General features: G+C 47.6%; 1 long non-coding RNA gene across 1 annotated transcript; it reads left to right on the forward strand.

Moving 5' to 3' along the window:
- Nucleotides 1-9,702: 9,702 nt before the first annotated feature.
- LOC311303762 lies at nucleotides 9,703-10,839 on the forward strand. Its single transcript, XR_014629827.1, has 4 exons — nucleotides 9,703-9,915; nucleotides 10,093-10,199; nucleotides 10,337-10,440; nucleotides 10,730-10,839. It is a non-coding gene; the product is annotated as an uncharacterized lncRNA (long non-coding RNA).
- Nucleotides 10,840-24,607: the final 13,768 nt, after the last annotated feature.

Here is a 24,607-nt window from a genome sequence, read left to right on the forward strand (position 1 = left end):
CTCTTACGAGAGGTTCTCTCGTACTGCGTAAGTCTTACGCTAGGGAAAATCTCTTTTCCGCGAGATACTGAAGCCAAAAATTATCCTTAATTTTGAAATAATGTAAAACGCGTTGCGGCAGCATACAGACACAGGCGAGACGGCTCGCGCGCCTATTGGCTGCCCTGCGGCAACTGCAGCAGCCTATCGATAAGGCCTTTTCGTGACGTCAGCTCCAATGGGGTCGCTTCGCGCCCAATACGTCACGTCCCGCCAGAATGGGTGTGGCCTAGGGCTATAAAATTAGCTTCGAGAGGCTAGCTCACTGATTTTTCATCTCTTCAGCGAAGCTCTCGCATCGCTGGATCCGGAGAGAAGCCACGCCGTCTGAAGAAGCCTTTCAGCGGGACGAGTCGACACTCTGAAGCCGCTGGCCGCGCCGCCTTCAGTCGCCTTCCTGCTGCGCTATCCGGCGTTATATCCTTTCTCTGCTACTGTGTTTTGTGTATGTGTGTGTGCTCGCTGCCGCGACACACACTCTCATTGCACTAAAAGAGCCGGGCGTCTTTTTCAAGACGCCCCTTTCCTGAGGATCACGCAGCTCTCGCGCTCACCGACGGCGACTGCCCTCAACTGCGAGCCAGTTACTGCCTATGGTGACTCTGAGGACTCACCTGGCATCCTTCTCCGAGACTGCTCCCCCCCCCCCCCCAAACCCGCAAAGCTCGCCGGTTCACCCGCTTGCCTTGCCTGCTTGGGGGATGATACCTGCTCTCCCTCTGTTCGAGCCGCGCAAACCGCGCCGTTCACAGGGGATGTCAGGAGCGGACGGTCACGGGGCTAGCTTTCTCTCTCCCTCTGTTCGAGCCGCGCAAACTGCGCCGTTCACAGGGGAGGCTGGAAGCGGACGGTCGGGTTTAGTTTTTCTTTACGTTACAAGAAAGCTACCCTGCCCTTGCGACCCATTCACGCGTCACTCACCGGCGAAAAGAGAACTCAGTTCCCTGATTAGGCGACTGGAAATATCAATATTGCAGCAAACGAGCCTGTTGTGAACACGCACGCTTGCAAGCAAACGCCGAAGAAAACATGTTGACGCTCTCTTATATGCTCATGCATCTATAAACCTTTGTGTTCCCCCCTGTGGCTCAGTGGCGGAATCATAGGTTTATCGCACGAGAGACCGGTGTTCGAATCCCGGTCTAACGGCAGATATCCCTTGTGAAAAAGAAGTGTGCTTAATTGTATTGAAAGCGTACTTTTTGTGTGCTTAAAATAATCAAAGTATACTTTTTGAAAAGTGCACTTGCAGATAATATAATAAAATTAAAATTAAAGACCACTTAAGTGTACTTAAAGGGAATACACTTTAATGACAATATTTATTAACACACTTAAGTGCACTTTTTACAAATGCACTTTGTAATAATATCTAATTAAGTTTAACTTAAAGTAAGTACACTTTCATCACAATATTTATAAACACACTTAAGTGCATTTTAAAAAATGCACTTTGTAATAATGTCTAATTAAGCTTAACTTAAAGAAAGTACACTTTCATCACAATATTTATAAACACACTTAAGTACAATTTTTACAAATGCACTTTGTAATAATATCTAATTAAGTCTAATTTAAAGTAAGTACACTTTCATCACAATATTTCTTAACACACTTAAATACACTTTTTAAAAATGCACTTTGTAATAATGTCTAATTAAGTTTTACTTAAAGAAAGTACACTTTTATCATAATATTTATAAACACACTTAAGTGCACTTTTTACGAATGCACTTTGTAATAATATCTAATTAAGTTTAACTTAAAGTAAGTACACTTTCATCACAATATTTATAAACACACTTAAGTGCACTTTTTACAAATGCACTTTGTAATAATATCTAATTAAGTTTAATTTAAAGTAAGTACACTTTCATCACAATATTTATAAACACACTTAAGTACAATTTTTACAAATGCACTTTGTAATAATATCTAATTAAGTCTAATTTAAAGTAAGTACACTTTCATCACAATATTTCTTAACACACTTAAATACACTTTTTAAAAATGCACTTTGTAATAATGTCTAATTAAGCTTAACCTAAAGAAAGTACACTTTCGTCATAATTTTTATAAACACACTTAAGTGCACTTTTTACAAATGCACTTTTTAATAATGTCTAATTAAATGTTACTTAAAGAAAGAACACTTTCATGACAATATTTATAAACACTTAAGTGCATGTTTTAAAAAATGCACTTTGTAATGTCTGCTAAGTTTTACTTAAACATACATTTAAATAATTATGATTTATAGTGTTTTAAATGTATTAAAGTTAAAGTTATAAGTTATTAAAGGGAATTTATTTTTGATGTATTGACTAATATATAAAATAACAGTTTTAATGGAAAACATGGAAAATAATTGATTTTAATTCCAACTCAAGTGTGTTGTCCAAAATTAATTTGTTAATGTATTTTAAATGTGTTTTGTCTATAATATATACTGTGTGCATTATGCAGTTGAAATGTATTTTTCCAATACATCTGCTTATACAGTATAATCCAGTACAACTTATTGTTGACATTTTTATCACCAGCCCTTGCTCTATGAACTCAACTAGTGTCAGCTTTCTACATAATATTTGAAAATAAAATGTAATATATGAGAGGAGTCTAATAGTAATGTGTTGTAGCTACTTTACATCTGTGAACATAATACTTTCAATATCATTATGCTGTTCTAAGTCAATTAAACACACATTTAAAATTGTATTAATTGCGAGCAAAAGTTAAACAAATGTAAACAAAATGAATTTGCATTTCAATTCAGTTAAAATACATTTAATTTTAATCACACTAGACTACATTGAAAAAAAAGATTTAATTTTAGTTAGGTTAATGAGTAAAGTTTTGTGAACTTACAGAGTTTAACAACACAATGAGTTAGAACAACTTAAACAGAAAAGCTGAAATAACATTTAACCATGCATGATATATGAATATGTTGTTTAATGCGCATGCGCGAGAAATACTACGTCATTATGACGCTCTACTTCACTAGAGTTTGAAAAATGCGCTATGTTTTGCGATCCGTTTGCGATGCGTGATGATACTGAAGCTAGCCAAACAAGAGAACGTCTCGGTTACGGATGTAACCCTCGTTCCCTGAGTGGGAACGGAGACGTTACGTCGGATGACGACGATTGGGGTTTCGCTTAGAAGCCTATCACCTTCGAGTATATAAAACGAGCCAATGGCAATGAAATGCCATGGGTCTGCGGAATTTGCATAGCGTAACTCCGCCCGCCGCAGGGGGTATATAAGGAAGTACGCTGCACAATGCAGACATGCCTTCGCTGAGGAGCCGAGACTGGCCCCAGGCGTTTTTCAGCGGTACAGCGGAAGTGGCAGGAAGACGTAACGTCTCCGTTCCCACTCAGGGAACGAGGGTTACATCCGTAACCGAGACGTTCCCTTTCGTGGTCACTCCGAGTTACGTCGGATGACGACGATTGGGGTTCCAGTCTAATCACGCCACCTCGGCTGTCTTCCAGTGCCCTGCGTAAGTCTGAGCTCCCTGTTGTGAGACTAGCACGAACGAAGGAGTCCTACTTAACACAGGGATACCAAGGTACACTGGGAAGCATATCTCCAGAGAGAAATATGCAATCATGCCCAGCCATTGATGGGGGGGACTTAGAATACACATATGACCCAGAGGGATGCATATGGAGAATCACTGGGGAGTCCAGCCGCAGGTGGAATTTTAAACCCCAGGGTTGGCAAGGTGGCTTGCCAAGGGAAAGACACACGCTCACAAGGAGACTTACAGTGGAATACACATGTGGGGGTCGCCCAGAGGGGGGACCATGCACATGGAGGCACCTAGTCAAGCGCAAAAGCTGCGTTATGGCAGATTGGCATAACTCAGGCGTTGACGTCACCAGTGCTGGAGGAAACTCAGAGCTTATCAGACTCACCTGAGAAGAAAATCGCACGTATCCCGTCCGTGGAGAGGAATGGCGAGCAAGCGAAGACACCTGAGCAGAATCTAGCACCGGCTGGTTGAAGCGAGTACATGAGAAGAAACTGGCTCTACGCGGAGATTATAGAATCTCGTGAATGTGTTGGGTGTCGCCCAGCCTGCAGCTCTACAAATGTCTGTTAGCGAGGCGCCATGCGCTAGAGCCCAAGAGGAAGCGACACTACGTGTGGAGTGGGCTTTCACACCAAGGGGGCACGGACGACCTTGCTGCTGGTATGCCAAAGCAATGGTATCCACTATCCAGTGAGATAACCTTTGCTTTGAGAGAGCCTTTCCCTTCAGCTTCCCACCATGACAGACAAAGAGCTGGTCTGAGGTCCTGAAACACCGCGTTCTGTCTACGTAAGCACGGAGGGCGCGTACTGGACAGAGCAGTGCCAAGGCTGGGTCTGCCTCCTCCAAGGGCAGCGCTTGCAGGTTCACTACCTGGTCTCGAAAGGGTGTGGTAGGAACCTTGGGCACATATCCAAGCCGGGGTCTCAGGATCACGTGAGAGTCAGCCGGCCCGAATTCCAGGCACGCTTCGTCAACCGAAAATGCCTGCAGGTCCCCTACCCTCTTGATGGAGGCCAATGCAACCAGGAGCGCTGTCTTCATTGACAGGAACTTAAGCTCCACTGATTGCAAAGGCTCAAAGGGAGCACTCTGCAGGGCAGTTAGAACCACTGAGAGGTCCCAAGAGGGAACGAGGGGAGGACGAGGAGGATTTAGTCTCCTCGCTCCCCTCAGGAACCTGACGATCAGGTCGTGCTTTCCCAGAGACTTACCTTCAACTGCTTCGTGATGTGCGGCAATGGCGGCAACATACACTTTCAGGGTGGAGGGAGACAGCCTTCGCTCCAACCCTTCTTGCAGGAAGGAAAGCACGACACTGATCGGGCATTTCGTGGGTTCTTGATGTTTAGAAGAACACCAGTTGACGAAGAGGTTCCACTTCAACGCATAGGCATGTCTCGTGGACGATGCTCTAGCGGAAGTGATGGTAGCCACCACCGCAGGTGGTAGGGTACTCAAACCTGCCTCGTCCCGTCCAGGAGCCACACGTGGAGGTTCCAAAGATCGGGACGAGGGTGCCATAAGGTGCCCCGTCCCTGAGAAAGGAGGTCCTTCCTCAGAGGAATTGGCCAGGGAGGTGCTGTCGCGAGGAGTACTAGTTCGGAGAACCAGGTCCGGTTGGGCCAATACGGGGCAACCAAAATGACCTGCTCCTCGTCCTCCCTGATCTTGCGCAAGGTCTGCGCAAGAAGGCTCACTGGGGGAAACGCATACTTGCGTAGGCCCCGCGGCCAGCTGTGCGCCAGTGCATCCGTGCCGAGCGTGCCCTCGGTCAGGGAATAAAACAGGTCGCAATGGGACGAGTCGTGGGAGGCAAACAGGTCTACCTGTGCGTCGCCGAACTGATCCCAAATCAGCTGAACCGTCCGGGGATGGAGTCGCCATTCTCCAGCGAGAGGCCGAACTCGAGACAGCTCGTCGGCCGCCTGGTTCAGGTGTCCCGGGATATAAATGGCTCGAAGCGACCTCAGATGCTTCTGACTCCATATGAGGAGGTGGCGAGCGAGTTGCGACATACGGCGGGAGCGTAGACCACCTTGATGGTTGATGTACGCTACTGTTGCGGTATTGTCTGATCGGACTAGTACGTGCTGACCCCTGAGCAGCGCATGGAAGCGGTGCAGGGCGAGACGTACAGCCAGCAACTCGAGGCAATTGACATGCCAAAGGCGCTGGGGTCCTGTCCAGGAGCCCGCGGCAGCATGACCATTGCACATGGCGCCCCAGCCCGTGTTGGAGGCATCTGTTGATACAACAACATGCCGGGAAACTCGTTCTAAGGGCACTCCGGCCCGTAGAAAACTGAGGTTCGCCCACGGGGTGAAGGTCTGACGGCAGGCTGGAGTCACTGGGACTTGGAGCGTGCCGTGTTGCCATGCCCACCTCGGGACTCGATCGCGAAGCCAAAGCTGAAGCGGTCTCATATGAAGCAATCCCAGCGGCGTTACTGCGGCTGCGGATGCCATATGCCCCAGGAGCCTCTGAAAAAGTTTCAGTGGAACCGCACTCTTGCCCTCGAACTGACGAAGACAAGTCAGCAGTGACTGCGCGCGCTCGCTCGTAAGCTGCGCGCACATGGCGACCGAGTCGATCTCCATACCGAGAAAAGAGATCCTCTGCACGGGGCAGAGTTTGCTCTTCTCCCAGTTGACCCGAAGGCCCAGACGGACTAGGTGCCGGAGCACTAGGTCCCTGTGTTCGCAAACCTGGTCTCGAGAGTGAGCTAGGATCAGCCAGTCGTCGAGATAGTTCAGGATGCGAACCCCGTGTTCCCGGAGGGGAACAAGGGCTGCCTCGACGACCTTCGTAAAGACGCGAGGGGACAGGGCTAGCCCGAAAGGGAGAACCGCGTACTGGTATGCCTGCCCCTCGAAAGCAAACCGTAGAAACGGTCTGTGTCGAGGTAAAATGGAGACATGGAAGTAGGCGTCCTTCAGGTCGATCGCTGCAAACCAATCCTGCGGCCGCACACACTGGAGGATGTGTTTGGCCATGAGCATCTTGAATGGCAGCCTGTGAAGGGAGCGGTTCAAGACGCGCAGGTCGAGGATTGGCCGTAACCCACCGGACTTCTTGGGTACAATGAAGTAAGGGCTGTAGAAGCCGGACTTCATTTCGGCTGGAGGGACAATCTCGATCGCACCCTTCGCCAGCAGGGTGGCGACCTCCGCTCTCATGACAGGGGCATTGCCACCGACCATAGTGAAGCGGACTCCCCTGAAGCGGGGAGGAGATCTCGCGAACTGAATCGCGTAGCCGAGCCTGATGGTTCTCGCGACCCAGCGGGACAGTCTGGGAAGCTCTAGCCAGGCCTCCAGAAAGTGCACCAGCGGGGTCATACGAACCACAGACGTACCGTCGGTGGGGCAGCGAGGCGGAATGACCGGCACCGGTGAGGGTGGCATAGCGGCCCTGTGCGGGGGCACGGTCATTAACCGCGTCCTGCCAGAGGAGGCCAGGGGAGGGCGCGCGTCCCACGGGGGCGTGCTCTGGCAGGGGTCTGGCGACAGAGGGGGATGAGAGGAGCGTGGCCCGTGGGCGGCGCGTGCTGTCATCCCACACCTCTGGGACAGAGGAGGGCGGCAGTGGCGGGACCCGAGGGTGGCGCGCACTGCGGCCCTCGGACTCTGTCGGCTCAGGATTGGGGAATTCAATTCTGTCTTCAACCACATCAAAGTACTGCTCGTCGTTGGACGAGCAGCGGGGAGTGGAGAACAAAAGATTCTCCCCCGGCCCTCCACCGGGGGAAGGAGTGGCCCTGCTACCAGCTCCTGGGACAGAATTGAAGCCAACCCTGAGCAGCCCGTCTCAGGAGCGCCGCTCGGCCTGGCGTTTAGCGGGCGGCGGGGCTGGAGAGGGCTGTGGCGCCTGCCTGCGGCTCCCTCCACAACGCGGCCCGGGTGAAGGTTGCTGCTGGGGCCGTGCGGGAGGGGCGGCCGCGGGAGGGCGCCCTCGGCGGCGAGCAGGCTGAGGATTCTGTGCCGACGGCTGAGCAGCAGAGCGTCGGGGCAGAATGTACTTGATAGCCTCAGTCTGCTTCTGGGCGGTCGAGAACTGTTGGGCAAAATCCTCGACCGCACCGCCGAAAAGGCCGGCCTGGGATATGGGAGCATCCAGCAGACGAGTCCGCTCGGGCTCACACATATCAGCCAGGTTCAGCCAGAGATGTCTCTCCTGGACCACATCACCAAACCCAGGGAGCGCGCGGTCACCTTCGTCGCTCGGAGAGCGAGGTCGGTGGCGGCGCGCAGCTCATCAACGAGCCCTGGGTCTGTCCTGCCCTCGTGCATGTCACGAAGCATCTGGGCCTGGTAGACCTGCAGAATGGCCATGGCATGCAAAGAGGCAGCTGCCTGTCCCGCCGCACTGTAAGACTTCGCCACGAGAGTGGACGAGAATCCACAGGCTTTGGACGGGTGCTTAGGATCACCACGTGATGAAGCGCCTGCCGGACACAGCTGCATCGCGACAGAACGTTCAACCGTGGGAATCCCAGTGTACCCACAAGCATCAGCTCTATCGAGGGGAGGAAAGGCGGAGAAAGCCAACGAACGATCGCGGGAAGACATGGGAGCCTTCCAGGACCGCGTGACTTCCTCATGCACTTCCGGGAAGAATGGTATTGGGGTTGGGCGGCGACGAATGTCAGCGGCCGCTCCCAAAAACCAATCATCCAGCCGCGAGCGCACTGGATCGGGCGGCGGGGACCACTCGAGCCCAATGGCCGCGGCTGCCCGGGAAAGCATGGCAGTCAGCTCGGGATCAGACTCGGGCAATGCTGGCACGCCCGAGGGCGGCAACACAGCCGAATCCTCACTTCCCGAGGACTCATGCCCACCTTGTGATGCAGTGATCGACATTGCATCCTCCTGTGGAACGCCAAACGAAACGCGCGGGGCCTCCGTAGAGGGACCGGCGGTTTCGATTTGCACGCTCGCGGGTACCAATGCTGAAGAGGGGTGTGTGGACCGTGGACGTATCGGCGGTTTGTCCCACACAGATACCCTCAGGTCACCCTGGCCACCAGCCGAAGTACAGCCTCTCGGGGAGACCGTAGATCGGGGTGTGGATGAGGGGACTCTCGCTCTGATGAGCTCATTGAGTCTCGACCGCAGCATGGAGATGGTCATGTTCCCGCAATGAGAACATGAATCATCCACAAACGCTGCTTCAGCGTGATCAACGCCCAAACACGCTAAGCAGAGATTGTGCCCATCAGGAGAAAATACATCGCGACCACAACCAGAAGTGCACGGGCGAGACATCTTTAAAAAGACGTGCCACATGCAATGCTCTTTTTGTGAGAGGAAAACTCCGCGGATGTTGAAGCGAACAGGGAGAAATCACACTAACTGTCAGATCACTGACAAGATCAGCAGGGAAGTGTGCACTCGCTGAAATCGCCGTCACACCAACACCGGAGAGCTCGCTCGTCTCGAAGGTAAGAGAAGACTAACTCAGAATCTTTGGCTTGCAGGAGTGGAGAAGTTCTCGGCTCCGAAGCGAAAGCATGTCTGCATTGTGCAGCGTACTTCCTTATATACCCCCTGCGGCGGGCGGAGTTACGCTATGCAAATTCCGCAGACCCATGGCATTTCATTGCCATTGGCTCGTTTTATATACTCGAAGGTGATAGGCTTCTAAGCGAAACCCCAATCGTCGTCATCCGACGTAACTCGGAGTGACCACGAAAGGGAACAAAAGGAGCACCACGTTTGGATGTTTGTTTGCAGATGAGACGTTATGCTGCAAATAATCAGTCAAGTAAGTATATATTGATGCTTTCTTTAGTTATTTTTTTTTCACCGTAACATGTCAGTTGGTGAGTGCATTTTAATCACAGATATTAAACTCAATAGACTCGGGAGGTTAATTAATCATGTTTTCAATAATTTATATATGATTGCATTCGAATAATGTCTTACATTGTAATGTGAGGAAGGCGTGTGTGGTCGTGTTCGAGGAATTTGGTTGCTGATTTAAAAAAAACAAACTAAAACGACTTTTTAAATTATTTTAAACAAGATACTAAACATGAATGCTGATCCAATATTGTAACACTCGAAGACGTTTATATAGCCTACATTTAATACAAATAATCAATCTTATAACCACCATAAATATTTAATATATTACCCATCTAGAAAAAATGCTTGTAATGTGTTTAATTTCATTTTGTATTTAAAGAGTTGTTCAATTACTATTTGTTTTGGAATATGTAATATTTTTGTGTTTATCTGGATTTAAACATTCATTTTGCAGGATCAGTTCATATTTGTTATTGGAGATACAGTGCAAGCGGTGTGGAATCACAGACCTGTATTGATGAGGTGATGTTACAAGATTTATCATGACAGCACATCCTGATCAAGCTAAAACACTACTTTCAAGTCACTAACTAACGTTATCCCTATAGCTTTTAAATGCTTTGAATCTTTTGCATGTGCAAGTAATAAATTCCCACCTGTGCATTTACACCTGCCCTATAATCATCATATATTTTATAGGTAACAAACCAAAGGAAGAAGGCTTGCAGCATTGCTGTGTCAACCGTGGTAAATACAGGAACAGGAACATCCTTCATGAAGATAGCTATGTGGGGCAAGCTTAAAATGTAAGAATACCTTTCTTAATTTGCATTGGTCCTGGGTTTGCACGGGTCATATATCTATATTTGTGTAATTGATAAAGTTATGCTTAATTCCCTGTAAAGTAGCAATAAAAATGTTCTCTATTTTTAATCACTTTAAGCCCAGTGTCAGTAAAGATGGCGTAGTCAGTGGAATCCTGGTGTTTGTGGGAAATAGAAGGAACCTTGCCCAGCTTTCTACTACGATGTGGCCCTGATGACTGAGGTAATCAATCACATCACACAATTTATCAACAGTTAACAGTCAAAAGTTTACATACACCTTGCAGAATAAACTGCTTCATCAGGGTAGTACTAAATAAAGATAAAACGTATACATTTTTGTGATCCCTATTACTGATAAAATTGTTAACATTTTGCAGATACTGCAAGGTGTATATCAACTTTGAAGCGCAACTGTATATCTATCTCTTTCATTCAATTGAGCCAAATATAATAATGGACTGGATCTGTATTATAAACAAATTTTCTGTTTTTTTGTTTTTTTCCTCAAGGCATTTTTTCTGACTTTCCTGCATCTTTGAAACATTTCCATTCACATATACTCTGGAGAGCATCTGGGACATTGACACAAACAGCACTTTCCAACAACTTAAAAAATTGGATTGAAATTTGAATTTCTTTCTTCTGCTGAACATCCCTTTAAGAGCTAAATAACAAGGTTTGGTAACTTTTAATTAGGTCTCATTTGTTAATATTAGTTTATTTTTTAGCCAACATGATCTAACCAAGACTAATATTATCTTACTTAGACTAATAAATGCTTAAAGTATTATTCATTCTTAGTTCATGTTAACTGAAGTAGGTAACTAATATATTTTTGTAAAGCATTACCCAAAGGTCTCTTTCCAAAACTGTTTGTGTTTATGCATAGTGTTTCTTGGGGTTTTCTTGTGCATCAACAGAAAGGTTTTTATGTACTTCTTTTAGAGATTATTTTGTCAGTAAATTTAGAGGGTTTTACATTTAGTTTTGTTGATTGTAACATTGCATTTAATTCACACTTAAGTGTATTGTTAACTGACATTAAAGTATATTTTAAATCACATTAATTGCATGTCATTATATTGTGTAGTGCACTTTAACTATATTTTGAAGATATTAGAAGCAATTATGAAAGTAGATATAAAGTTGTATTAAAGTACCAATTAAGTTGTTCCAAAAAATCACTCTTAATGGCAACTTATTGCATTTTATTTCAACTTAATATGTGATATATTTTAAATTAATTGCACTTAATGTGCATTCAGTGTGTCGAAAACATTGCATTTAATTCACACTTAAGTGTATTGTTAACTGACATTAAAGTATATTTTAAATCACATTAATTGCGTGTCATTATATTGTGTAGTGCACTTTAAGTATATTTTAAAAACACTAGAAGCAATTATGAAAGTAGATATAAAGTTGTAATAAAGTACCAATTAAGATGTTCCAAAAAAATCGCTCTTAATGGCAACTTATTACATTTTATTTCAACTTAATATGTGATATATTATAAATTAATTGCACTTAATGTGCATTCAGTGTGTCGAAAACATTGCATTTAATTCACACTTAAGTGTATTGTTAACTGACATTAAAGTATATTTTAAATCACATTAATTGCGTGTCATTACATTTTGTAGTGCACTTTAAGTATATTTTAAAAGCACTAGAAGCAATTATGAAAGTATATATAAAGTTGTAATAAAGTACCAATTAAGTTGTTCCAAAAAATCACTCTTAATGGCAACTTATTACATTTTATTTCAACTTAATATATGATATATTTGAAATTAATTACACTTAATGTGCATTAAGTGCGCCGAAAAGATGGCATTTAATTCACACTTAAGTGTATATATTTAAAGTATATTATTTATGTAATAAGTACACTTTATAAAAGTACACTTAAGTGCACTTTTTTTTCACAAGGGATATTATGCCGCCAATGCTTCGGTCTGTCAGTTCCCTGAAAGGCGACTGCAGATGTGCATTTTGCAGCCAACGAGCGCGTTGTACAACCCGCTCGCCTGCACCCAAACACCGTTTCTATGGTTCCCGTGCGTCACTGGCGAAAGGAGAAAAGGGTGTTTTTAGCCCCGCTGCGGCTGGGCCGACATCCACTCATCACACATTTCTCATTCCCCTCTGAAGTTCAGGTGACTGGAAATGTCAATATTGCAGTGAGCGAGCCTGTTGTTTTGCACGCACGCCTGCAAACAAACGCCAGCATGTTGACGCTCTCTGATAATACTCGCGCTAACTGAATGCCTATGTGTCTTCCTCTGTGGTCCAGTGGTAGATCATCAGGTGTTCGCGCGAGAGACCTGTGATCGAATCCCGGGTCTACCGGCAGATTTTTTTTTTTTTGTCGTCAATGCTCGCTCTGGCAGTTCCCTGAAAAGGCGACTGCAGATGTGTATTTTGCAGCCAACGAGCGCGTGGTACAACCCGCTCGCCTGCACCCAAACACTGTTTCTATGGTTTCCGCCTCTGAAGTTCAGACGACTGGAAATGTCAATATTGCAGTGAACAAGCCTGCTGTGATACACGCACGCCTGCAAACAAACGCCAACATGTTGACGCTCTCTGTTTCTATGGCAACTTCTCGCTCGTTCAGTTCCAGTAAATGCGACTGTTCCAGTGTATTCTGCAGTAAACAAGTCGGCGAAGCAGCCCGCTTGCCTGCACACAAACGCCGCTTTTACGGCTACCCAGATAAATCCCATAAGAGTGTATTTTCTGGTGTCCCGGCCACGGCCGATGGTGTTACGAGTGTAGACAAAATGCCCACTGCCCAGTGCTCATTCCTACACACAAACACAGCCCGTCACAGGGCTCGCGCACATGAAATCGACCCAGATCGATTGCGCATTAAACGTGGTAAATGTGCCCACTGCCCAGTGCCCACAAACACTACGTTCCGCATATCTCAAGGTTTCTGTAAAAACAAAACCAACGTGCATTCGCTCTGCTCAGACGGACAATGCTCTCAGTGTTGTAAATGTGCCCGCTATCCCGCGCCCACATTCACACATAGACATGACAGGTCCTACGGGACTCGCCCAGCCCTCCCCTCTCGGTTGACCACCGCAAAGGAGTCGAGCGCGGGCACTCTGCCCGCTGTTATCAGCGCGCCCCCTGCCTCAAAGCGCGACGCTTATGTTGCAGCACACCGAAGCCCCTCTGTCGCTGAGCGACCGGAGCGCGCTCCGCATTCAGCCCCTAGCCATTCGTGCAGATGCATGGGCAAGGCTACCCGGGGGTTTTGAAGTGGATGCTAGACATTATAGAAAGAGGCTATTCGCTACAGTTTCGCCGACGCCCTCGCCGCTATGTGACGCGCGTCGAAACTACGGTAAAAACAGAAGTAGCACCACCTACTTCGAGCCGAATTTTTGAAACTGTTGAGCAAAGGGGCCATAGAGCCTTTATCTCAAGCTCAGAGCGAAGGAGGGCTATACAGCAGATACTTCCTGGTACTGAAAAAAGACGGGGGTCTCAGACCCATACTAGATCTAAGGCAACTGAACAGAGTGCTTGCGAAGCGACAGTTCAGAATGCTCACGACCAGAAAAATCCTCATGCAGATTCGCCGAGGAGATTGGTTTGTGTCAATAGATCTGAAAGACGCATATTTTCAAATACAAATAGCGTCACGTCACAGGCGACATTTGAGATTCGCCTTCGAGGGCCAGGCATATCAGTGCTCAGTCCTACCGTTCGGCTTGTCTATAGCACCCCGTACATGTACGATGTGCATGGACGCAGCGCTCGCACCCCTCAGACTACAGGGCATGCGAGTATTGAACTACCTGGACGATTGGCTGATTCTAGCTCAATCTCACTCGGTGCTCATAGAGCACAAGACCATTTTGCTCGATCACCTCGAGAATCTGGGTCTCAGAGTCAATTGGGCGAAGAGTTCTCTGTCTCCCAGACAGATAATATCTTTTCTGGGCACAGAACTGGACTCGCTGTCTATGATAGCGCGACTGTCACCACAGCGCGTACTAGACATTCAGCGCGCAGTGAGCTCTTTCCGCTGCGGCGCATCTGTCCCGCTCAAGAAATTTCAGAGGATGCTAGGTCTCATGGCCTCAGCATCATCAGTACTTCAGCTGGGCTTGCTTCGCATGCGCCCGCTACAGTTCTGGCTGAAAGCGCGAGTACCGCGCCGAGCGTGGGCTTCCGGTCTGCTTCGTCTCAAGGTCAATCAGAAATGCATCGCAGCTCTGAAACCTTGGAAAGCAAACGACTTGTACTAATCAGGTGTAAGCCTGGGGACTTCCTCGAGTGTGAAGGTAGTGTCTACGGACGCATCCACCTTGGGATGGGGAGCACTGCTCAAGGGCAGACCGTTCTTCGGCCAATGGTCAGAACGGGAGAAGCTTCTACACATAAACTGCCTCGAAATGTTGGCAGTGGACAACGCGCTGATGCATTTTTGTCCCCAAATACAAGGACACCACGTCCTGGTCCGCTCGGACAACATGTCAGTGGTGTCCTACATAAATCGCCAGGGCGGCCTCAGGTCCCGAAACCTGCACAGGCTGACAGAACGCCTCCTGGTGTGGGCTCAGCGCAACCTGCTCTCGCTGAGAGCAGCGCATGTGCCAGGGCTCCTAAACGTAGGACCGGACAGACTGTTCAGGAACAATGTTCCGACAGGCGAGTGGCCTCTACACCCACAGACAGTCCAGCTGCTGTGGAAGAAATTCGGCAGAGCGGAAGTAGACCTGTTTGCGTCTCAAGAAAACGCTCACTGTCTGGAATTTTTCTCCAAGAGCAGGGATGTGCTGGCTCATGTATGGCCCCGCCGCCCGCTCTATGCCTTTCCTCCCGTCTCTCTCCTGCCTCAGGTGATAGAACGGATCAGAGAAGGATGCTCAGTGCTACTCGTAGCGCCGTTCTGGAAAAACCAACCCTGGTTCCCAGTTCTGATGCAGATAGCAAGCCCCATGGCCAGTGCCAGTGAGGAGGGACCTCCTCTCTCAGGCCAAGGGCTCGTTTTGGCATCCGCGCCCAGAGCTGTGGTCCCTTCATGTTTGGGCCATCAACGGGTACCCGCTGACCTCCCAAGCGGAGTGTTAAACACGATCACGCAGGCTAGAGCTCCGTCTACGCGACGTCTCTATTCCTCAAAATGGTCAGTGCTCTCCAGCTGGTGCACAGCTCGTGGCATGTCGCCCCTAGACTGTGGGGTGACGGAGGTTCTCTCCTTCCTACAAGAGCTGTTGGACAAGGGCAGGACCCCTTCCACGCTCAAAGTGTATGTGGCGGCCATAGCAGTGTTCTCAAAAACAACGCTGGGTCAGTCAGTAGGAAGGAACGATTTAGTCATCCGCTTCCTTAGAGGAGCTAAGAGACTGAATCCTCCCAGACCTCCCTCAGTCCCTGTATGGGACCTTTCTACAGTGCTGGAAGCCATGAAAGGTGACCCATTCGAGCCTTTACAGACAATTGATCTTAAACACCTGTCTTTCAAGACAGTGTTTCTTCTGGCTCTCGCTTCAGTCAAGCGCATAGGGGACTTACACGCGCTCTCAGTAAGTGCGACGTGCATGGAGTTTGGGCCTAATGACTCAAGAGTTATACTCAAACCTAAGCACAGTTATGTTCCAAAATCCCTCAACACACCGTTTAGGGCGCAGGTCATTTCCCTGTCAGCCCTACCGGTCTCTGACGAGGAAGGAGACGCAAGCTTCCTTTGCCCAGTCAGGGCATTAAGAGCTTATGTGTCTCGCACGTCTGTTTTCAGACAGACAGAGCAGCTCTTTGTTTTCACTCTACGGACGTTCTAAGGGACTTGCCGTGTCGAAACAGAGCCTATCCAGTTGGATAGTTGATGCTATAGCGCTGGCTTATACCTCGAAGGGCTTACAGTGCCCATTAGGTGTCAGAGCACACTCCACGAGAGGCGTGGCCTCGTCGTGGGCTTGGTCTAGTGGGATTGCCTTGCAAGATATCTGTATGGCGGCAGGCTGGGCCTCCTCGTCTACATTTATAAGGTTTTATAACCTAGAGGTTCCCGCCTTGCAGGCTAAGCTGCTTTCGGTCTAAAATCGGTACTGTCTGCCCTGATGTGTTCGGGCCAGAATACTGAAACTGCTTGAGCAAATGCTCGCTGTTTGATCGCGCAGCTCTATGGGCAGTGTGTAAGACCCACTATATTCGTCAGTCCAGGCCGGGGGTCGCCCTGACTGTACGACACATCATCAGTATAACCGCTCCTTATAGGATGTTATATTATTACAGGAATGATGCTATTCTAGCCACTCTTTCCTGGGCTCTCTGTGAGTCCCTTATGATCATGTACTATATGAGCCCGGGCACTTGCCCTTGGGACTTTGGTGCTGGATCTTAGCATGCACGGCGTTTTACACTGTGTTCCCCTAGAGTAAGACTTACGCAGTACGAGAGAACCTCTCGTAAGAGAACGTACTCGGTTAATAACGTAACCTCGGTTCTCTCTAGAGAGGGAACGAGTACTGCGTATCTTGCCGTGCCTGCACACGCTCTGGTTCGCTTTGGCGATGAAAAACCAGTGAGCTAGCCTCTCGAAGCTATATTTATAGCCCTAGGCCACGCCCATTCTGGCGGGACGTGACGTATTGGGCGCGAAGCGCCCCCATTGGAGCTGACGTCACGAAAAGGCCTTATCGATAGGCTGCTGCAGTTGCCGCAGGGCAGCCAATAGGCGCGCAATCCGTCTCGCCTGTGTCTGCATGCTGCCGCAACGCGTTTTACATTATTTCAAAATTAAGGATAATTTTTGGCTTCAGTATCTCGCGGAAAAGAGATTTTCCCTAGCGTAAGACTTACGCAGTACTCGTTCCCTCTCTAGAGAGAACCGAGGTTACGTTAGTAACCGAGTACGTTTTATCCTTTATTGTGTACAAATACTGCACATACATGTTCCCAGATAAATATGAATGCATGTTCACACACACACACACACACACACACACGTTCACAGAATGAGTTACATCAGATTTCTAGTTCCCAGCATGCTTTGCTTCTGACTGTTAAAGGAGAGCAAATGTTAAAATGAAGTGATAATATGATCTTTTAGTGTGTAATGCTCTATTATTTTGGAGTTTAAAAGGTTTTCTGGTGTGTGTGTGTGTTTGGGGTCATTGTGCTGAAGAGTAGAGCTTGTGGACCTGTTGACGATTGGCGAACACCATTAAGGCTATAATTACTATATTTTAAAAGTAATGTCTGTGCTCTCTTCAACACAGTGAATCTTGGCTAAATACTTTATTACATGCAGGTGTTCTGGTGCTTTTGAAAATATGAAACATTTATAATGTAAATAATAAAAATATATAAATATATTACAATATATTTTTCTCTACATGTGTGTTTATGTTGCATGAGTAAATATATCGTAAATATATTACACATGCAGTACCATATCTGATCACATATACATCTATGAAGTGTATTACAGATTACTTCCTGCTCAGCTACTGTTCGGACGCTCTTGCTTACTGCTCCGCTCTTTGCTCTATCGCTTTTATATTTTATATATTTGATCTCCTTTTATCACCTAATTTTAACTTCAGCAAATCAGCACAGTGCTCAAACGACAAAGTTTGGATTACTACAAAAACGCAGAATTCTTTTACCCGACCAGCTTACATTCCGGGAAAGGAAAACACAACTGCCTACACTCATAAGGATAAGAGAGAAAATGCCTCTTCTGGTTCAAGAATCTACTTGCTGCACCAACTGCCACAGACTTTTACAAAGGATTGCAGTTCTTGAAACAAAGTTACTTACGGGACCACCAAACCAGACGCAGCACACAACAGAGCTTCGTCATGGACAGCCTCAGCATACAGCCAGTGAGTCCCATGAAACTAGTGCTCCTTGACAGGTAGAGAAACAAACCGATCGACTTACAAATCGATGGCACAAACAGGGAGCGAGACCCAAAGGCACTCGAGACATCAGATTGTCACGAGCATCACATATTGCCGCAGTAGCATCCTCTACCCCAGATACAGCTCTGACAAGGATTGCAAACACTGGTTTCCTACCACCGCCTATACATCTTGAGAACAGATTTGAAGTACTAATGAATGTAAATGAGGAATCCCCAAACGTGATGAATGTGATCGAACACAGACTGAATGGGCCAGTAGCTAACACTGATGCTAACTGGCGCTCAAGGTCGAGCAGACAACGGCACTCAGCTCAGAGTGCAGCCGGGCCCAGGACTCTAATAGTGGGGGACTCCATAATCAGAAACATTAGCAGCAGGGATACAACTACGTGCTGCCTTCCACAAGCAACAACTTCTGATATAAACAGGGAACTTCAGAACATTCTGATGAAACATAAGACTGCAAATCGAATCATCATTCATATGGGGAAGAATGATATTCATAAAGAGCAGTCAGAACTCCTTAAGAAGGATTTCAATGAACTTTTTGAAACACTTAAAAGACTGAAAGTTCAAACATTCATCAGTGGACCACTCCCAGCAAGAGGAACAAACAGGTTTTCACGGTTGCTTGGGCTTAATACATGGCTGCAAAAAACATGCAATATAAAAGGAGTGAACTTCATTGACAACTTCAATCTTTTCTGGAGTCAGAGACAACTATTTCATCAAGATGGCCACCACCCAAACAAACTTGGTTCAAGAGTTCTAAAGGACAATTTCTACTTCTCCCTCAATCATCCTTCTGCAGTGTGTGCCAATCCAATCTGAACGGCACACACACACCTGGACACAGTATGAATGACCACAGGACTTCGCTTCAGCAAAATGGACATGTGGTTGACATATCATACAAGGACAATGATAACACCACTCCGCCACAACAACCTCTGCTCACGGACACAATCTCGGCTGAGCCTTGCCCACAGAGCTCACCACAGACAGACATATTAGAACTGCTCCAAGATTCAGCACCCAAGGACGACTTCCTGGAAAACAGCCAGGGAAGCCAGGACAGCATATCACAGCCTCCGATAACACCAGAGCAACAGCTCCTCTCACCAGACACTTTATCCCTCTCTCCAGCATCTCCACTTCTGTGCTTCTCACAGAAAATGGAAGAACTGGTGTATGCTGGAACCAAACTATCCCACTCTTTTGCTGCAAGCCCCCAGATATGAACCAAAAAACGGCAGGCACCGCAACCACCAAAGCCTGCGGGCCCAGCTCGCCCTCCCCCTCCTTCTGTGAGAGCTCTTCGGCCTCTGCCACAACGCCAGGGCCCACACCCTCCTCTGTCTGCTCGAGGTGAACCAAAACAACTGATACCAGCTCTCAGTGATATGTGTCGAGTCCCCACTATGATAACAGTAACTTTCTCAAATGTTTACAGAACAAGCGGGAACCCAGTGTGCCTGTATCTTTCTCTATTGCTGTTCTATTACAAGATAGAAAGTCTAAGGCCTTCAATAGCCGTACAGCAAACCCAACTAATATGGTGCCTTTTGCACGTCCAACTAAGATTGGTGTAGGGAAAAAAAGTAAGACTGTTAAGTTGGCACTTTTAAACATCCGCTCACTTAAAAATAAATCACTTCTAGTCAACGACTTAATAACCACAAACAACCTGGATTTTATGCTTCTAAATGAAACCTGGCTAGAAGACAGCTGCAGTGCAACAATCCTCAATGGAACAGCTCCTCCTAACTTTACTTTTATGAGTGTCTGCAGAGCTGTTAAAAGAGGTGGGGGTCTAGCTGCTCTTTTTAAAGATATCTATCAATGTAAGCAAATATCATTTGGGAATTACCCTTCTTTTGAATATCTGGGTATTGTGTTAAAAGGTGCTCCACGCATTTTACTTATCATTATTTACAGGCCTCCAAAATACTCTCCAGCCTTTGCTGAGGACTTTACAGAACTGTTATCAACAATTACCTCAGAGTTTGACTGTTTTGCCATTGCTGGAGATTTTAACATTCATATAGATAATGCAGAAACCAATATGGCAAAAGAAATCAAAACTGTTTTAAAAACTTTTGATCTGACTCAGCATGTACATGGACCCACACACAATCGTGGACACACTCTAGATTTACTTATCAGTAAGGGTCTAAACATTTCATCGATTGTTATTAAGGATGTAGCACTGTCTGACCATTTCTGTATTTTCTTTGATATATTGATCTCTCCTGCCATTGAAGCTAGATCTGTGTCTGTCAAGAAGAGATGCTTAAATGAGAACACTAGTGTACTATTTATGAAGGCTATATCCTTAACACCAAGCATATCTGCTGACTCTGTTGATTTTCTCCTTGATTCTTTTAACTCAAAAGTTAAAAGTGTAATTGATGATATTGCTCCTGTGAAAGTCAGGAAGAAGAGTGGCAGACAAAAAGCACCTTGGAGAAACTCAACAGCAGTGCAAAATATGAAAAGACAATGCAGAAAAGCAGAGCGCATGTGGCGGAAGACAAAACTTGTAGTCCATTATAACATCTACAAAGACAGCCTTCATGCTTTCAATATGGAACTAGGCAAAGCTAGACAGACTTTCTTCTCAAACATTATAAACAGCAATTTAAACAACACACGCACTCTTTTTGCTACTGTAGAGAGACTGACAAACCCCACAAGCCAGATTCCCAGTGAAATGCTCTCAGACAACAAGTGCAGTGAGTTTGCTTCTTTCTTCTCTGAGAAAATCAATAATATCAGAAAGGTGATCAGCACATCCTTGAGTTGCACTGGGGTCAGACAGATCAGACCACCTGAGAAAGTAGTTACTATGTCTGATTTCAGAGAAATTGATGGCAAAATTTTGGAAGAAACCGTACAGCACCTTAAAACATCAACCTGCCCTCTTGACACACTTCCCACATCATTTTTCAAAAGTGTGGTAAACAGTTTAGAAGCAGATCTTCTAGAAGTAGTAAATGCCTCACTTCTCTCTGGAAGTTTTCCAAACTCCCTGAAAATTGCAGTTGTCAAGCCCCTCCTGAAAAGAGCAATCTGGATAAGACCATATTAAGCAACTATAGATCGATCTCAAATCTTCCTTTCATAGGCAAGATCATTGAAAAAGTTGTCTTCAATCAGCTGAACAAATTCTTGAGCTTGAATGGATCCTTTGACAATTTTCAATCTGGTTTCCGACCGCACCACAGCACAGAGACAGCGCTCATAAAGATAACAAACGATATTCGCTTAAATACTGATTCAGGCAAATTATCAGTGCTGGTACTACTCGACCTCAGTGCTGCATTTGACACTGTCGATCATAACATACTTCTGGACAGGCTGGAAAACTGGGTGGGGCTTTCTGGGATAGTCCTAAAATGGTTCAGGTCATACTTAGATGGGAGAGGTTATTATGTGAGTATAGGAGACCATAAGTCTGAGTGGACATCCATGACATGCGGAGTCCCTCAAGGCTCAATTCTTGCACCACTCCTGTTCAACCTGTATATGCTCCCAATGAGCCAAATAATGAGAAAGAACCAAATTGCTTACCACAGCTATGCAGACGACACACAGCTCTACTTAGCCCTATCGCCTAACGACTACAGCCCCACTGACTCCCGCACAGGGAATCAATGCATTGATGAAGTCAACAGTTGGATGTGTCAAAACTTTCTTCAGTTAAACAAAGACAAAACTGAAGTCATTGTGTTTGGAAACAAAGATGAAGTTCTCTTACGAGAGATACTCTCGTACTGTGTAGAATACGCTAGGGGAAAATCCTTTTCCACAAGAATACTGAAGCCAAAAAATTATCCTTTAATTTTGTATTAATGTAAAACGCGTTGTGGCAGCATACAGACATAGGCGAGGCAGCTCGCGCGCCTATTGGCTGGTCTGCTGGCAACTGATTAAAGGGATACTCCACTTTTTTCGGAAATAAGCTCATTTTACATCTCCCCCAGAGTTAAACAGTTGAGTTTTACCGTTTTAGAATCCATTCAGCCGAACTCCGGGTCTGACGGTACCACTTTTAGCATAGCTTAGCACAGATCATTGATTCTGATGAGTCCAGTAGCATTTCTTTCAAAATGACCAAAGAGTTTCAATATTTTTCCTATTTAAAACTTGACTCTTCTGTAGTTAAACCGTGTACTAAGATCGACGGAAAATGAAAAGTTGCGATTTTCTAAGCCTATATGGCTAGGAACTACTCTCATTACGGCGTAATAATCAAGGAACTGTGCGGCTGTACCATGGGTGCAGCAGGCGTAATGATATGACGCGGAGATGTAAAATGAGCATATTTCCGAAAAAAGTGGAGTATCCCTTTAAGCCTATCGAGCAAGACCTAGAGTGACGTCAGACCCAATGAGGGCGCTTCGCGCGAAGCTGCTGGCCGCGCCGCCTTCATGGCCTTCCTGCTGCGCTATCCAGTGCCCATATCCTTTATTGCACTGTGTGTGTGTGTTCGCCGGCGCGACTCACACTGTCTAAAAGAGCTGCGTCTTTTTCAAGATGCCTGCTTGTGGCTCGTGCAAAGCCACACTCAGCGACGGGGACCGCCATGTCATCTGCGCTTCCTGCCTGGGTCAAGAACATGCAGCTCTCGCGCTCGCTGATGGCGGCTGCCATCACTGCGAGCTGTTGCCATTAGCGACTCTGAGGACTCGCTTGGCACTGTTCAACGAGACTGCGCCCACACCTGCTGTTGTGCCGCCCCGTAAAAAGCGCTGCGCTCAGCGAATCCCGGAGCCCTCTCTCAGCCGTCAAAGCTCGCCGGTGCGCCCGCCTGCTTCTCCGGTTTCATCAGCTTCACTTCCGGATGGACAGCGGCCGCGGTCTGCCGCCGCTTCTGTCGATGACGCTGATGAGATCGACGCGCTGCTACGAGAGGGGGATTCCTGCTCTCTCATAGCATCAGGCAGTGAGGATTGGGCGAGCTCTGAGGATCCCGCCCCCCCTGCCCGTGCTTCTACAGGAAAGAGAGCGAGCATTGAGGCGGAGCTCATGCGCGTACTCACTCAGGCCACGGCGAGCCTCGGCCTCGAGTGGATTACGCCTGAGCAGCCTGCTCACAACCGGCTGGACGGCTACTTCCTGCCTGGGGAGCGCGTTTCACCTGCATCCAAGCCAGCGCCTTTTCTTCCTGAGCTTCATGAAGAAGTCGCTAAGTCTTGGGGCTCCCCTTTTTCGGCCAGGACACGATCCTCTGTCTCTTTGGCGTTCTCCGCTGTCGACGACGCAAAGAACAGAGGCTACCACTCCCTACCGCCGGTCGAAGAGGCTATTGCAGCGCACTTATGCCCGCCCTCTGCTGGACGGCGTGCTAAGATGGCGCTGCCCTCAAAAGCCTGCCGCACGACGTCAGCCCTGCTCCGCCGCGCTTTCTCCACCGCTGGGCAGGCCGCGTCAGCGTTGCACACTATGGCCACGCTCCAGATATACCAGGCCGATCTCCTCCGCCAGCTGGACGAGAGAGGACCTGACGCAATCTGCGTGCCGGACTTGAGGAGCGCTACAGACTTCGCTCTTCGCGCCACCAAGTCAGCAGCACAGGCCATTGGACGGAGCATGGCCTCGCTCACCGTGTCTGAGAGACATCTGTGGCTTACGCTCTCTGACATGACTGAGTCAGAACGCACCGCGTTCCTCGACGCGCCGCTTTCCCCTGCCGGCCTCTTCGGAACCTCGGTCAAAGATTTCGCCGATAGGTTCGCTGAGGTGCAGAAAGCGACCCAGGCCATGAAGCACTTCCTCCCGAAGCGCTCCGGTTCTGCAGCAGGCCGTGCGAAACCGTCTGCTCAGAGCTCACAGCCTAAGCCTCCGCCCGCCGCCTCCTCTTCTCAACGCCGCCAAACCCAGAGCTCGAGACCGCGCTCTCGCTCATCCGGCCGCCGCCCTGCCCCGCGTGGCCCGCGGCAGAAGATTGCGTTGAAGCCAGAGGCCCCGAAATCGTCCTAGCACGCCTAGGAAAGCGACGGTGTCCAAGTCCCGCTGCGGCCGGACTTCCACCAAAGCTTGCCGCTCGTCCAGTTCCAGGAAATGTGACTGGTCCAGCGTATTTAGCAGCCAACAAGCCGGTTCCATTACCCGCTTGCCTGCACACAAAAGCCGTTTTTACGGCTACCCAGATAAATCCCTTAAAGAGTGTATTTTCTGGTGTCCCGGCCACGGCCGACGGTGTTTCATGTGTAGAAAAAATGCCCACTACTCAGTGCCCATTCCTACACACAAGCACAGCCCTTCACACAGGGCCCGCGCACATAAAATCGACTCAGATCGATTGCGCTTCAAATGTAGCAAAAGTGCCCACTACCCAGTGCCCACAAACGCTACTTCCCACATGTCTCACGGTCCCTGTAAATACAGAACCAGTATGCATATGCTCTGCTCACGCGAGCAATGCTGTAAAGGTGGTGTATGTGCCCGCTGCTCTGCGCCCACGCCCACACACAGACATGAAACTAGC

The sequence above is a fragment of the Rutilus rutilus genome, assembly GCF_951802725.1.
Source record: "Rutilus rutilus genome assembly, chromosome: 14".
Classification (NCBI taxonomy): domain Eukaryota; kingdom Metazoa; phylum Chordata; class Actinopteri; order Cypriniformes; family Leuciscidae; genus Rutilus; species Rutilus rutilus.